At 39.4% G+C, this 15,477-nt stretch overlaps 1 protein-coding gene across 9 annotated transcripts in view; it reads left to right on the plus strand.

Annotated features, from left to right (window-relative positions):
* Positions 1-15,477, plus strand: part of Ntng1 (netrin G1) — a 346,569-nt gene that overhangs the window by 9,177 nt on the left and 321,915 nt on the right. The gene's annotated exons all lie outside the window — the stretch shown is intronic.

Here is a 15,477-nt window from a genome sequence, read left to right on the forward strand (position 1 = left end):
GTTTCAGTGAGGCAGGTGCCCTGGGGATATTTTACAAATCAAAAAGCCAAAGTAATGGTTAAATTTTAGAACAGAAACAGGAACATTAGGTCAGCTGGGTTACGTTGTTTGTTGTTTGTTGTTTGTTGTTTTCGTTTTTTTCGTTTTGAGTCAGGGTTTCTCTGTGTTGCCCTGACTGTCCTAGAACTCACACTGTAGACCAGGCTAGCTTTAAATTCAGAGAGATCCATCTGTTTCTGTCTCCCCACTACTGGGAGTAAAAGGTTGTGTCATCACCACCTGGGGATCTGGGTTGTGTTAATGGTGAAAATCCATTCATAAATCACTGTTAAAAAGGCAAAGTTTTATTCTTCCACATATATAAAGTCAGGCCCATATTTCTATAGTACAAAATTAGTTGAGATCTTCTGATTCCTTTATCGGACAGCATCTCTGATAGGGGTGCCTCTAGTAAGGGACCAGCGAGAAGAAAGCAAAAGGAAGGACAGTAGGCTTCCTTGAGGGACTTTTCCAGAGATCTTCTCTACCAACACTGGCATCTCCTTTTGACCAAGGATTGCATTTTCTTTGGGAATTTTAAAGGTGGATGTTAAAATGTTTTTTTTTTTAATTGTGGAAAATATGGGCATGAAAGTTTAGAGAATAATAAGACAAGTTATGGCATTCTTTATTCCAGGGGCGTATGTAAGGCCTTCTCAAGGTGGGAAGTGTCCTGGGAGAAAGGCAGTACTGAAGGAACGTGTTTCAGTTCAAGCTCAAATCACAGCAGCAAACATAGTTGTAAAGTATTATTAAAGAGATGAGTGATTAATATGGTGTCAGTTAATGCGGTAAGGAATTGAGACTGTGTGTCCATTCGGTTTATGTTGTTGGTTTTTATTGTAGGCAGTCATTATTTGATATAAGAACCGTGACCCCATTTTTCTCCACATAACAGATATAACCATGTGGCAGATTTTAATAGTATCTTACCTGACTTTATTATCTTGAACCTGGCCTGGCATTTTCAGGCTAGTGAAACTATTAATCAAAGTAGCATCTGCTCACAGTCCCCAGTGAGTTAAATTAACATAAGATTGTCTCAGATGGAGCACTAGAGAAAGGGTTTTGTAAGAGGAAACAATTTTGAGCACTAAAGAGTGTTTTCACCTAAAAGCTAAAGGCTTGCCATTTTTCAGAAGTGCCTTGGGGACTGCTTTGAATTATAGTCTAAACCTGATTTTGTGGAGAGTGAGAAAAAGATCTTGGCTATTTGGTGTCACTATGACTAAAGTGCCCTAAATGACTAAATATTTCAAAGAGAGGACCCGTCTCTCTGGGTAACAGGTATGTGTTTCTGTACGAAGTTGTGTTTTAGAAACCACAGACTTCCAGGGCATTTTATTCAAACATATCAGGAAAACTCCAATAAATCCGTAAGAGAGAAGAGATATTTGTTTCCTTTATATAAGGTCTTTAGTGACTTCTTATGAAAGGTGAAATTTAAAATCTCATTGCAAATGTGGTGTGAAATTACTGTTTGGTTGTAGGTTATACAAGCTTCCATCTCTTATAGCAGAGCACGCATGCATTCTGGGCCTGCATTTCTCATCAAGAGCACTCTCTAGCTCTATCTATTGGTTTCTGTGACACCCTGAGCAATATACCTCTTCTAGAATTGATTAAGAATTTCAAGATCTAAGTGAAATAGCTAATGTACTTTTCCCAGGGCACAGTTTCTACTCACGCAGGTGCTATAGGATGTACTCAAGATATGATTTGTGTGTGCTGTTTCCATGAACTCAGCTGTGGACAGAGAACACTTGCTCAGTATCTCTTGTGCCCAACATGTGGAGACTTCCATTTTTCTTTTCTTTTCTCCCAAAAGAAGCAGAAAAGGGCACGTTATGGGACTTTCCAGGCTGGTCTTTCACAGGGACATGGTCTGAGGCTTTTAAGTAAGTTAATTCCTATTCATCCAGTGGCTAAATGGTGATAGAGGTAACCACAAGAGAGAAGTAAAACAGTTTCTTAGTTGGCCCTAAGTACAATTGTGTTAAACCCATGTGTTCACGGAAAACCCCAGTATAGTACAATGAAGAGTTTCAGAAGCCTTGGTGGCCTTAACTCTATCACTGGGCAGGCTGCAAGATTTCTGAGCTACCTATCAGTCATTAATTTGCATTTCTTAATGTGCATATGATTGGCATAACAGATTTAATAATCTCCTTTAAATGTGTACTTTGGGACTATTGGTATGCATATTATATGCCAAGTCAATGATAATGGCCTAATACAGCAAATCCCCTCTGCAGTTGTGGATTTTCTGTAAAAACGCCTTAGTGTAAGAGTTCTTGACATAGGCTGTAAAAGCATCTCAGGGTGCTGTCATATCAGGCCTGTTGAGGAGCTCCTTAGCCCAAAATCTAATGGGAACCCATAAAATCACTTACGCTTGGACACATGGGTCCTACACTCCCTGACACTCGCTTCCATTTCGGCTCCTCCAGAGTCGTTATGGTCTATTACATCACTGGAACTGCCAAATAGACACAGCACTACTTAGGGCCTATATGTAAATGTTTGCTGTAAAATGACTTTGCCTCCTCGGCCTGTGACACCCTTATTAGCAATGACTCCAGGGATTCTGGACACTGAGAATACATTCAGCCCTAGAAATGTTCTGTAATTCCCAGAGAATGTCATTAATATAAAGTGGAAGTTCATTGGGATGGCACTGAAAAATCTGGGGTGCTGCTTTCTGTATTTGCTCTATCAGTATGTGCCTGCGACCACCCATGAATGTTGCATTTGTTTTAACTTGGTGTGAATTTTGAGGAGAAAAACAGCTTATGATTCCCTTTAATGATAGATCTCTGCTTGCTAACCTGGATGTCCTACCTAATAAATCTTCTATGTCTAGAAATCTGAAATGGCTATATATTAATTATATAGATATTTGTAAACACTAGGGTACTGGAAAAATTTTGTCTGTCTACGATAGTGTAATGGAGACTACATATGACTATAGAGCATATATGTGTGTGACTATCATATACATAGATGTATGCATATGAATTATTCATTTTGGAAATGGTTTGTTTTCTTTTTAATTTAATATATTCCTTTCAAGTTGACAGTGGCTAAAAATGAGCCCTGGTTGTGCTAATGGGGAAGAACCTGCCAGGCACAGGATTGACTGTTCTTGCATGTACAGCAGAGGTAACCTGTTTGTGTCGATCCTGTCCTTTCGGCCATAATACAAGCTGCAGGTGGCACGCCTCTGTCAGAAGACACAGGTCATCTAGTGACAATGCCTTAATTTGCATAAGGAGCAGATAGGATGATCTGATCCTGTGTGTGAAGCTGAAGTGACAACACAGCACTGTGACTTGGTCTTTGTGTTTAGATAAACATAGCTGTCATGTCCCCCCAGGCAACACCCCAGTGGCTTAAAAATGGAAAAATTATCTGCAATTATCTCCAGCTTGCAGCCAATTTTCTGTATAAGTCAAACAGAAGCATTGAAAGAAGCCTAAGGATGAGAGATGCCACATACATTTGTACAATTTATGAGCAAAAGTGCTGATGGCTGTGGAAACGGGAGCCCTCGAGTGCTGCCACGGATTTCAGAGCCAATCAAAACTAAATGAGAAAAACAAAGATTATTAAAAAGTCTTTTGTGCATGTAATTTTGGCATAATGTTATGAGGTGGACATTAAGTGTTTACCGTCGAGACTTTCAGCATCATTAATGCAGCACGCCTTTAATTACAAATACACTCATATGACTAAAAAATGGGGAAAATAAGGTCCTCTGAGGTATACTCAGCGACACCCTCATTATGTTTACTGGAATAATTAAAAGAAAGGGCGTAATTTTTCTAAATAAAATGTCAGACCTTGAAATGGAAATGGATTTTCTTGAGAAAATTTACTAATGTGTTCCTGTGCTCTCAATAGGCATTCATTCAGCGACCTTAACAGGTCTGCTAATGATCATTCCGTGTTGTGTGATTTGCAGATAGACTCCCATTAACAAAACAATAATAATTATTGTAAGCATTGTGGATAGAGCATATTTCATTAGAGCTGAATAAAATTTATAAAAGTAATAGGAAACTTTTATGTTTTGCATTTTTAAAGGAGCCAGTGGGGCAAGCAGTTGGCAAAGCAGTGTCTTCAGGGTTATCCTTAGCCTAAGTTTCTGATTTGACAGCATCTCAGGTTTCCATCTGGTGGCTATCAGGGAGCCTTTGAGAAATTAATTTGGTAAACCCAATTACATTGCTTAGTGACATGGGATTAATATGAATTTTCCAAAAACTGGAAGTGACATTGACTTATACAATAATTGAATAGTCTTAAAAAATGCACTCTGTCCACATGAATCATAATTTGATAAGTGAATGAAGTTTTAATAACAATGACATCTTTCATTTGCACTAATTTACCACTCACATTGTGGCAGAATGGTGTGTAAAAAAACCCTGCTTTTTCATTATTAACACTTCTTTGTTATTAGTTCATTATTTACACTTATTTTTCCAGGATGCCTAATTCAGGTTGAAATGATTAGGTCCCACAGAGATCAGTCTTTCTGATTTATCACTTCATCAAGTAACCCCTTGTTGAGGCGCTCATAGCAGCTCCTTTTTATGTAGGGCATCAAGTCTAAAGTATTCTTGCTTGATAACTCTGTCTGAATACAGTCTTTCCCATTAGGTCTTTACAGAATCCCTAGATAGAGGATTCTAACAACCCAGTAGGCAAGGAACTTCAGCACTTGAGTTGAAGCCACATTGGTTTGGTCTAGCAGACAGGTTTATAGAGATGAAGGAGGTCCTGAGATGGAAACAGTAATGAGTATGGCCAGGGTAGCAAAACTAATGCAACCTCATGCTATTTGTTGTTACTTAATTCCATTTTCTTTTCAGAAAAAGTAAATTTATTAAGTATTAGTAATACTATTTGTTACAATTTATTCACTTTGTATCCCCTTCTCATGTCCTCCTAGTCCCACCCACCCTTCCTTTTCTCCCCCTATGTCCCTTCCCTCCTCCCCTTCCATCTGACCCTAGCCTATCATGTCTCATCAAGGATGGCTGCATTATCTTCCTCTGTGGCCTGGCAAGGCTGCAGGTGGAGGTGATCAAAGAGCCAGCCACTGAGTTCATGTCAGACGCAGTCCCTGTTCCCCTTGCTAGGGAACCCCCACTTGGAAAATGGGCTTCCTCTGAACAGGGGGTCTAGGTACTCTCCATGCATCATTCTTATCTGGAGTTTTGGTCTCTGCCAACCCCCCTGGCCCCAGGTTTTTGGCTCTGTTGTTCTCCTTGTGAGGTTCCTGTCCCCCCCCCCCAGGTCTTTCTATCTCCCTCTTCTTCCATAAGGTATTAACGGGGGGACACATAGACATACATGTCGAGGTCAGAAGACAACTTTTGATACTTGAGTCTTTCCTTTCACCATGGGTCCCTGGGATTGAACGAAGGTCCTCAAGAGTTGCTCAGCAAGTGCTTTTACCCACCGAGCCATCTGGCCAGTGCTAGGTTAATACTTTCTACTTGTATAAGTGCTCTTGTCTTTTTTTTGTGTTACTACGTCAGCAATGCTATTCTGCATCACTGAGTGCAGAGTGAAGTACAAATAGCACATGCAACTCTAGTGGCATTTGTGAGAATTACACAAAGCACTAGTTGGAGGCTGTCCTCAAAAGAAGTGGTCTAGGAAATAATATGGAGCCGGGGGAAGAAAAAGACAGGAAAACAAACAAACAAATAAAAAGCAAAACAAAAAAATCAGTCAGAATTTAAAGGGAGGATATGATTTTTGAAGCTCTTTAAAGGACCACTTAGAAAGGACTATTTGGTAACTAAATGCCTAATGCTTAACTCTATCAGAAAGGAACTAGAAGAAAGGCTGTCTAGAACAGAGAGGCACCTCTTGCATTTCAATGCCGGTCTGGTGACCTGGTAAATAACAACAGGATTTCTCATACCCTCCAGGACATAAGGAGAATGAAATGTAATTTTCTTGCCCTTCATAAGTGTGAGGAGGGCTGAGGGTGTGCTCAGTGGCATAGTACTTTCTTACAGTGTACAAAGTCCTGGATTCATTCCCCATCACTATACAATTGAGATAAATAATTGCTAGTTACCATAGATAATTTGGAAGAGACACTAAAATATACAATATTGAAATTCTTTTTTTTTATTAATTACAGTTTATTCACTTTGTATCCCCCCCCATAAGCCCCTTCCTCCTCCCCTCCCGGTCCCACCCTCCCTGCCCCTTCTTCGCACATGCCCCTCCCCAAGTCCACTGATAGGGGAGGTCCTCCTCTCCTTCCTTCTGATCTTAGTCTATCAGATCTCATCAGGAGTCGCTGCATCGTCATCTTCTGTGGCCTGGTAAGGCTGTTCTCCCCTGAGGGGCAGGTGATCAAAGAACAGGCCAATCAGATTATGTCAAAGGCAGTCCCTCTTCCCATTACTATGTAACCCACTTGGACACTACACTGCCATGGACTACATCTGTGCAGGGGTTCTAAAACCTTTTTCTCTTTTTAGATAATTCAGATACTTTAATTTATAACATTGGAATCATATCACATCTAATTTTTATCTTTTGTTTTTATTTATTACATTTTCAACATTTGGTTGTCTTCTGCTCTTCAAAAAGTGATTTTAATCCCTGTGGACATTCCATTATATAGCTTTGCCTACCTAGAAAAAAAAAGTCTTGTTTTTCTTCTCATCAGAACAGTATATTTTAACTTAAAAGACCTTTCTCCCACATACAAAGACTTTAGGGTTAAATGAAAGTATGTCAGTGTGTTGTTATTAGATTGAAATGAAATGGAAGGCTCATCTTCTTATGTTCTCAGGGACAGAATGACCACTCACTGGAGAGGCAATCTGCATGTCAGTCATGAGAAAGAATGTATCTTGAGAATCAGGCATTTCCTTGTCTCTGAGGCTTGCTTTCTTTGGTTGGACTTCAGGATCCTATAGAGGTAGCAACAAGATGACCTTGTATACATGGTATAAGAATGAAGCCAAGAAAACTCTTCCCAAGCAAAATGCTGAACACAAATAGTCTATGCCATGTACACCGTGTGTTTGTAGCTTTAAATTGACCCACCATGATAAATACATTTTATATTAGTATTCAGTAAACATACATTATCCATATCATAGCTAGAACAGAAGTTTTACAATATGGAATTTATCCTTTCTGTGTGCTGTGCTATCTCTTATCCTGAATGCAAGCCACACAATAGTCTCTGGAACTCAATAAAGGTTTAATTTATATATATATATAAATTCATAAGTTATTATTTTGACTAAATATTATATTTTTATATATAGCATTGTGGAACATTTTTACTCTATGGATTTTTATTTATTCTTCTATTTGTGAACATTTCAGTGTTTTCTTTTTTATACTTGAGGACTCTTGACAAATGCTGCTAAATTGTCAACCAGAAAGTTACTTAAGGGCCTTCATCAATATCATCAACATGCTATGAAATGTGTGAATCACCAGAGCCTTATCAATATTTGAAAATATTCTTAAATTCTTTGATTTATAAAGCTCTAGAAGATACAAGAGGAACTACATTTAGGTAAACAAATGGGAGTCAAATTACACACATTCCTTCCCCTCTGTCAGCTCGGGTTAGGATGTCTAACATCTCACACTGAGAAAAGGACATATTTTGGAGAGCAGGTGGCACTTCATTTTATTAAGCATGCATTGATTGCATTTACTTTCCTTTTGTGAAGGCCGATGCCCGAGTTTCTTATCTGTTGTATGTCTTCCTTTATAACTATAGTAGTTCTGTTGCTTGTACCTTTTACCTACAGAAGCCTCCAATTTAAAAAGATTTATGTGTGTATAAATACATGTAAATGTGAGCCTTTCCACACAAATTTCAGTTTTGCCAATCAGTTCCAAGGACAGCATTCTTTTTGCTGAAGGCAAGAGTTCACTTTAGGGATCTTCTCACACTTTTCAGTTTAGAAACAGCCTGAATTTCGTTTCTGGATTTTGATGGCAGGATTCCGTGGTCCTGGGCTTGCAGAAATCCTTCTGGGAACCCATATCTGTGTCTCCTCTGTTGGCAAAACTGAGCATGTATTTTCTTCCAGAATTTGTGTTGTTGGAAGCAACTGCAAACAATGACATATTCTTTGCATAAAGCTGCTGGTGTGAAGTTTGCTTAGGTTTTAATTTGACAGACCAATGGGAATACAGATCTTTTTTTTCAAGTGACATTTTTCCTTTTAGTTTTCAGAACTCCTTTTCATACACTTGGAAAAAATGCCAAAAGTTGTTTCACAGGCATCATATTTGGAAACAAGTTCCTGAGACTGGCAGGTGGTCAGTTTCTTCTCATCTTGCCGAGAATAGATAGATTCACCTAGAGTCTGTTCCATGGAAATTAAAGGTGTGAGAAGAGAAAGAAACCAGAATTGGTTTTCACTCTTTGACCTACTTTGAAGCTGACTTCTAAAATATTAAATGAAGAGTTGAGCTGGGTATTGCTCCAGTACAAAGAAAGAGCCCTTTTGCTCCGGAAGGTCAATGTCCACTGAGAGGTCCAGCTGCTGACATTACCATTAGGTCATGTCTGCAAATGATTTTCCACCTCCACATGGAACTTTTTGTTCTTTTGCTGTTGATCTTGTTCCTTTTTAGAAATGATAAAATGAAGATATCAAATACGTTCCCAAGCATGTTCTAGAAATTAATCTAGTGTCCAGCTTTGCTGTGGTTCCTCTGTGTTGATTTGTACGAGGGAGGAAGCAGTACTTTGGTAGAAAAGATTGCACATGTGTGAGGAATATGAAACCAGGTGAGAAGACAGAAGACTATCCTAAAGAAGGAGTTCTGTATGTCAAAGAAAAATATTTTAGTGCGTGCAAAGGTGCCAGATGCCATGAATGCGGGATGTATAAAACTGAAACCCGTTTGTCAGACATGGAAAGCTGGGGCCTTCAGTCACATAACATTTCCAGTAGTGGGTTGCTTGATTAATCAGGTAGACTAAGGTCATTTAAACTACGGACCACTACTCTGGATCAGGAGAAGAGACTCTAGTTGATGTGTGTACATGTTACAGAAAAAGACATGTGCGTGATCTAGATAAAATGAGCTAATGACCTGCATGCTGATCAAGGTTATTTATGTATATAAAGGCTAGGCCATGTGAATTTTTATTCCAAAGTTTTGACACAGTCTTTTACATACGATGTTAGGGCGTGTTCTTTTTAATCTGAGCATTCTCTGTCTCACAAGAATGCTTGTGTTGAGCCATCCTGAGGGTTGGTGCCTATGGCTAACACATAGTACATCTTACAGATATGACTTGCTATTGCTTTTGGAAAGAACTTACTGGTGGTCCACTTGGTACTAAACACTTGCCATGGTTTGGGCCTATCATCTTCAATCCTATCTTTATTCTTGTTTACCGGGTAAAGTAATTTTTTTTTTCATCTGGGGAGCAAGAATGCAATAAACGCAGACACCCTGACACCCATGTCCCCCTCTTAAACTATTTTATTCCCTCTTAATTTCATTTGTAGCATATTCTATAAAGCCACTGAAAACACATTTTTTAAAAAAGATTACATTTATGATGTGGACTGTGAGTTACAATGCTATGATTTTGTTACTTAAAAAACCTTTTATCTGAAATAAACTCAGAAAATTGGATTCTGTAAACAGAGTGCACCAAATGCTAGAAATGCATATAATGTGATGAGAGTCTTCATTCAGGGATAAGGGAGCCAATCAGCAGTGTTTGTTTCCATTCTTACTTTCTTTTCCATTAACGTGTTCATAAAAATGGAAATAGGCTGTTAGAAAACACAGGGAGCTGAGAACACACAGTACTCGCACTGTCTCACAGCGGAATAATAAGTCAGCAATTGTTGACTAGTTAGCAGCATCCTATCAATGTGGGTGAGGTGTTGAGAAAAGTCGTTGGCCTGGTGCTTGTGTTTGTTTTATAGTCTCAATAAAAAACGGTGTCCTAGAGCAGACTGCCTACATGGTGTCTCTATTTGGATGTCTACTAGGCATTTAAAATCTAACAGTTTTATTATAGAAGTCTTGATTTTTTTCCTCCCCAAATCAATTCTGCTCTCATTTGCCCCATATCTATGTTCAGAGTAAACAGTCTAGAATTTCCCATCAGTTCCTCTGTAATAACACATACCAGCAAGTGCTGTTAGCGAAAGCTTCAACATACATTCCAAATCCGACCATATTTTACCATCCCTGGTGCCAAGAGCTGGTCTCAACCAGTTCTCATCTATGCTGAACCCTGTAGCATCTCTTACTTGCCCTCATTTTTATCTCTTGTTCTATTAACAAAATTACACACATTTTGTAATGTATCATGGTATGTGCTATAACATATAAATGTGTATCCTTTTATATATTTGGCTCTCATTATCTTAAGATTGTGTATCTAAATGATTAGCCAACCAACTGGGATTAAAAAGAAAAAACTTTTCAAAGATCTTGTCTGTCCTAAATAGGTACATATGTTTTCACATCATTATTCCCCAAGTAATAGTGGGGAACCATTGCCTGCATAGTATTCATTTGGTAGCGTCTAATCTAAGGTTGATTTTAATATGCAAAAGAATATGAGCAGTTACACGCAGTACTACACCATTTCACAGAGTGGATATGAGTATCCACAAAACCAGATACCCACAAGGCACCCTGAAACCAGTTCCCCTGGATTTAGAGGGAGGACTGCAACTTTTAAATTTTTTATTCCTTTGATCCTTTCCTTAATTCGATTTTATCCTACAACATTGTGCTCACTCAGAAGGAAATCCAGCCTCTCCACGCTGTCTGTAAGGCTCTACATAAGCTCTTAGAGCTCTGCCATCTACAGTGCCGTTCCCTCTTCCCTAGGATGTTTCTCACTAACCTCACTCCTAGCAGTTTATTCCTCGGATCTGGAGACACAGGGAGAGTTGCAGGATTGGCAGATGATCCACCTGTACCTCCCTGCACCTAAGCTACATCTTGGGATCTAACTCAGTATAAGTGGTTCCAGAACATCAGGTCTCCAGTGAGGACATTCCCCCATCCTAGAAACAGTAAGGTTGACGCCTGCGCAATTGTCAAGATACCAGGAGATCTGGTGTGCTCGGAATGACATGTGCATGGGTTCTGCAAGCTAAGCATCTCCCCATAGCTGGTTCTCACTATTAATTCAGGTCAATTTCTTAAAAAGTCAGTTTATTGCAACATATCAATACTAGTGCATGAGTATGTGTGCGTGTGTGTGTGTGTGTGTGTGTGTACTTCTGAGTAGAAATTTTAGAAGTTCCCTTTGTAAATCCTTAGTTCCTTTCCCCCATCAGTTACAAGCTACTCCACATATATAAAAACTATCCTCAATAGTCTCTGGGTGTATGCTGGAAAGAGTTTAATTTTGTTTGCTTTTTCCAAAGTGTGTATCCCAAACCTAGTGTGTTGGGTTGGAGAATATGTGAGTTTTCATCAAGTGTAGCACCCTGTTGTGTTTTCCTTAAAAAAAAAAATTCTAAGCTTGTTCTGCATTTTTTTTAAATTTATTTTTTATAAATTACTGTTTATTCACTTTGCATCCCAGCTGTGGCCCCCTCCCTCATTACCTCTTAATCCTACCCTCTGTCCCTCATCTCCTCCCATGCCCCTCTCCAAGTCCACTGATAGAGGTCCTCCTCCCCTTCCCTCTGACCCTAGCCTATCAGGTCTCATCAGGACTGGCTGCATTGTCTTCTTCTGTGGCCTGGTAAGGCTGCTCCCCCCTCAGGGGGAGGTGATCAAACAGCCAGCCACTGAGTTCATGTCAGAGACAACCCTATTCCCCTTACTAGGGTACCCACTTGGACACTGAGCTGCCATGGACTACATCTGTGCAAGGCTTCTAGGTTAACTCCATGCATGGTTCTTGGTTGAAGTGTCAGTCTCAGAAAAGACCCCTAGACCCAGATTTTTTTGGTTCTGTTGCTCTTCTTATGGAGCTCCTGTCCCCTCCAGGTCTTTCTATCTCCCCCTTCTTTCATAAGATTCCCTGCATTCTGCCCAAAATTTGGCTATGAGTCTCAGCATATGCTTTGATACTTTGCTGGGTAGTCTTGCAGAGGCCCTCTGTGGTAGGCTCCTGTCCTGTTGCCTATTTTCTCACTCTTCCAATGTCCATCCCATTTGCCTTTCTAGTGAGGATTGATCATCTTAGGAAGGGTCCTCTTCTTGCTTAGCTTCTTTAGGTGTACAGATTTTAGTATGTTTATCCTATATTATATGTCTAATATCCACTTATAAGTGAGTATATACCATGTGTGTCTTTCTGCTTCTGGGATACCTCACTGCTCTGCCTTCTTTACTTTGCTCCTTATTATGCCATTCAATATATAGAGAAAATTATCTTCATAAGCTGGGACTTATGAACTCTCACAGAAAATACAATCAACTCAGAATTCTTGATAAAACTATATGTACCATGGCTATTAATTTTTCATATGTTTCAATTACCTAACAGTAAATCACATGAAGGTTGTATGAACATCACTAATAAATATTCAGCAAAAATGGTGATATTTGGACAACCAAACATCTAGCCCAAACACTTGCAAACTTTAACTGGGTCTTCATACAGGGACTACAAATTTTAAGAGTGCCTGTTTGAAATTGATCATCTGAATGGAAAGGTGTTCTCTTACCTATATGTTTCTATTTCTTACAGTTTTTAAATTTAAAAAATTAAATGTATAGTTTTAAAATCATCTTTAGCGGTTGGCCATATGTAACGATTATTCCAAATTCACTGTCTTCATTACTGGAGTCTAACAATAGGCGTGTAGTGTTATCTAAATGGAAGCCCCATTGCTTACTCTGCAAGATGATATATAAACATGGCCTCATCCATCACTGGAATGACTTGTCTCCTAGATGAAAATCTGAGGGTGATATGTAACTGTAATAAATTTGGACAGCAAGGGAAAGGTTCCACTTCCAATTAAAACCACAGTCAGGAAGTTTCCATTAACCCTGACAGGGAGGTAGACCAGCATGTATTTTTAATATTTTCTGGTTTGTTTGTGAAAGGGGGTGAGAGGCATGATAGCAACATTGTCAGGAAGGCTTTCGCTTCCTCTGTGCTCACCTATGAAAGGCCAATTGCCTTTCAAACCTTTTTGAGTTTTGGCTAGTTGGAAATAGGTACCCGTGAATAGGTGTGCTAACATGAGAAAGTGCACGCATGCCTTGAAGGATGTTCTATTTGGATTCAAATAGCCATGAAGGTCCAAATTAAAGTTTAATGAAGTTGTTTCATTTCTTTGTTCTGAGGAAGAAGTTGATGGTGTGTTTGGGGGAGGGGTGTCTGCGAATTTCTAAAAGTTCAGTGCGTAGTAATTGTCTATCATTGTAATGACCACGGCTTTTGTTCAAAGGTTCGGTTATTTGGAGTCTCCATTTCTGCTTTGAAGGTGTCTTCTGAATGTTTTCCTGTAGCTTCCCTGTCTATGGGCTGCCTGGCTTTCCCTGATGTTGGTAATGGCATTTAATAACCAACTGCTTATGAGCTTCAGACTCCAATCCAGGTTTTCAAAATCAGAATGATTTCAGAACTATGGTTTTAAAGTAAATGAAATGTATTCTAAATAACACAGCATTAAAATAATCATTCATGGATGCAGTGGCATTTGCACTGAGATTATAATGATTTCATGTGTTAGCAACTGCACTAGGTATGCCTACAAACACCACTATTTCTAAACACAAGCATGCTACCAAAATAAACTACTGTGCAAATAAATAAAAGCACATTTTGTTAATAGCAATTCGGGATTAACTCAGAAGCTCAGCAAGTCCAAGAAATTCCAGATGGCAAATGGAAATGCTTGGTCTCAGATCGGTTATATTTGGGGGTTGTAGTCTTCTTCTCCCTTTTATCCAGATCCACAGATCTCTACTGATGTCCCTATCTGTAAAACAAAACATTGTTTGAAACCTTGGCTCTATAAATTCTACTTCATCCCATTTTGTTTCTTTATTGTTCTTTTTTAAGCGTAATGTGTTCAGTTAGAAACACCAACAAGTTCTACTACCAAAATGAATGCATGAATTGAAAAGAGCTTGTTTTCTTTCTTTCTCTCTTTCTTTCTCTCTTTCTTTCTTTCTTTTCTTTCTTTCTTTCTTTCTTTTCTTTCTTTCTCTTTCTTTCTCTCTGTCTCCTTTTCTTCCTTCCTTCTTTCCTTTCTCTTTCTTTCCTTTACAACCTGATCCTAGCCCACTCCTTCCTCTCCTTTTGTGTTCCACCCTCCCTCCCTCTTTCCGCCATCCCCACTGCCCTACTCTTTAGACAAAGAGAGCTTCCTACTACCACCATTCCACACAAAGTTGTATCATGACTGAGCATATCTTCTTATACCCACAAGGAGGTAGTGATTGAAAAGCAGGCAGCAGAATTCCTGCAGAAGACAGCTCCCTCTCCCTTCTCTAGGGGACTCACATGAAGACCCAGCTGCCCACTCACTACATATGTTTACAGGGCCTAGGATCAAGTCCATGCATGGTATTTGGTCAGTGTATCATTGTTTGCAAGCCACCCAGGGCCCAGGTTAGTTGGCTCTGTAGGTTTTCTTGTAGAATTCCTGTCCGCTCTGGTTCCTTCTATTCTTTCAACTCTTTCACAAGACTCCGATCTGCAAGCATTAGCAGAGTATTGTTAATAGTGTCAGGGGTTGGCTCTCTTGCATGGGGTGGGTCTCAGGTAAAAACTGTACCTGTGGCTTAAAAAGAAAAAAAATATTGGGATCCTAACTGCAGCTCAGCTGGGAGCCTTGGGCTTGACACAACATATCCAACTGTGCTTAATGGTCCTGTGCATTCTGGGAACTTCTCAGTTAAGACTAGCTCTTTGACGGGACTTAACACTGATTTTTGGAATGATTACCACTCGAGGAGAAAGCCCTGTTGCAGACTGTGCAGAAACTTTATTGCTACCAAGGCTGGGTGACACAAGTAATTAGTGTTCATAATTTACCACACCGTCCACCTGCTAGGAGCAATGTATTGAGCTAGAGATACTAGAGCTACAATAGAGGAGAAAGAGAAATGCCTAGGAGAGTACATAAGCACAATACTGGAGGCTGGAGGAAAGGAAAAGCCATTCCCCTTAGGGGAAGTCTGCATGTTGTCAAATGCTAAATTTACTCAGGGGTGCTTCTAATTTTTCACTTTTATTCTTAAAGCTATTAAAAATGTACAATTTTACAACCGAAATATCTGCAATAAAATAGCTTTGCTCTCACAAGTAGAAATGTATCCATTGACTCCTGTTCCTTTGTGAACTATCGTTTCCCAGCAATTTTAAAAGCAAGTTTCTTAGTAAGGAAGTTGCCCTGTTGTGGTGGGCAGTTTTTCCTAGCAATGCATCCTCTTACCACTTCATCGTGCAACTTTCAGTTTCTAGTT

This window comes from Meriones unguiculatus, chromosome 10 (genome assembly GCF_030254825.1).
Source record: "Meriones unguiculatus strain TT.TT164.6M chromosome 10, Bangor_MerUng_6.1, whole genome shotgun sequence".
Lineage (NCBI taxonomy): Eukaryota > Metazoa > Chordata > Mammalia > Rodentia > Muridae > Meriones > Meriones unguiculatus.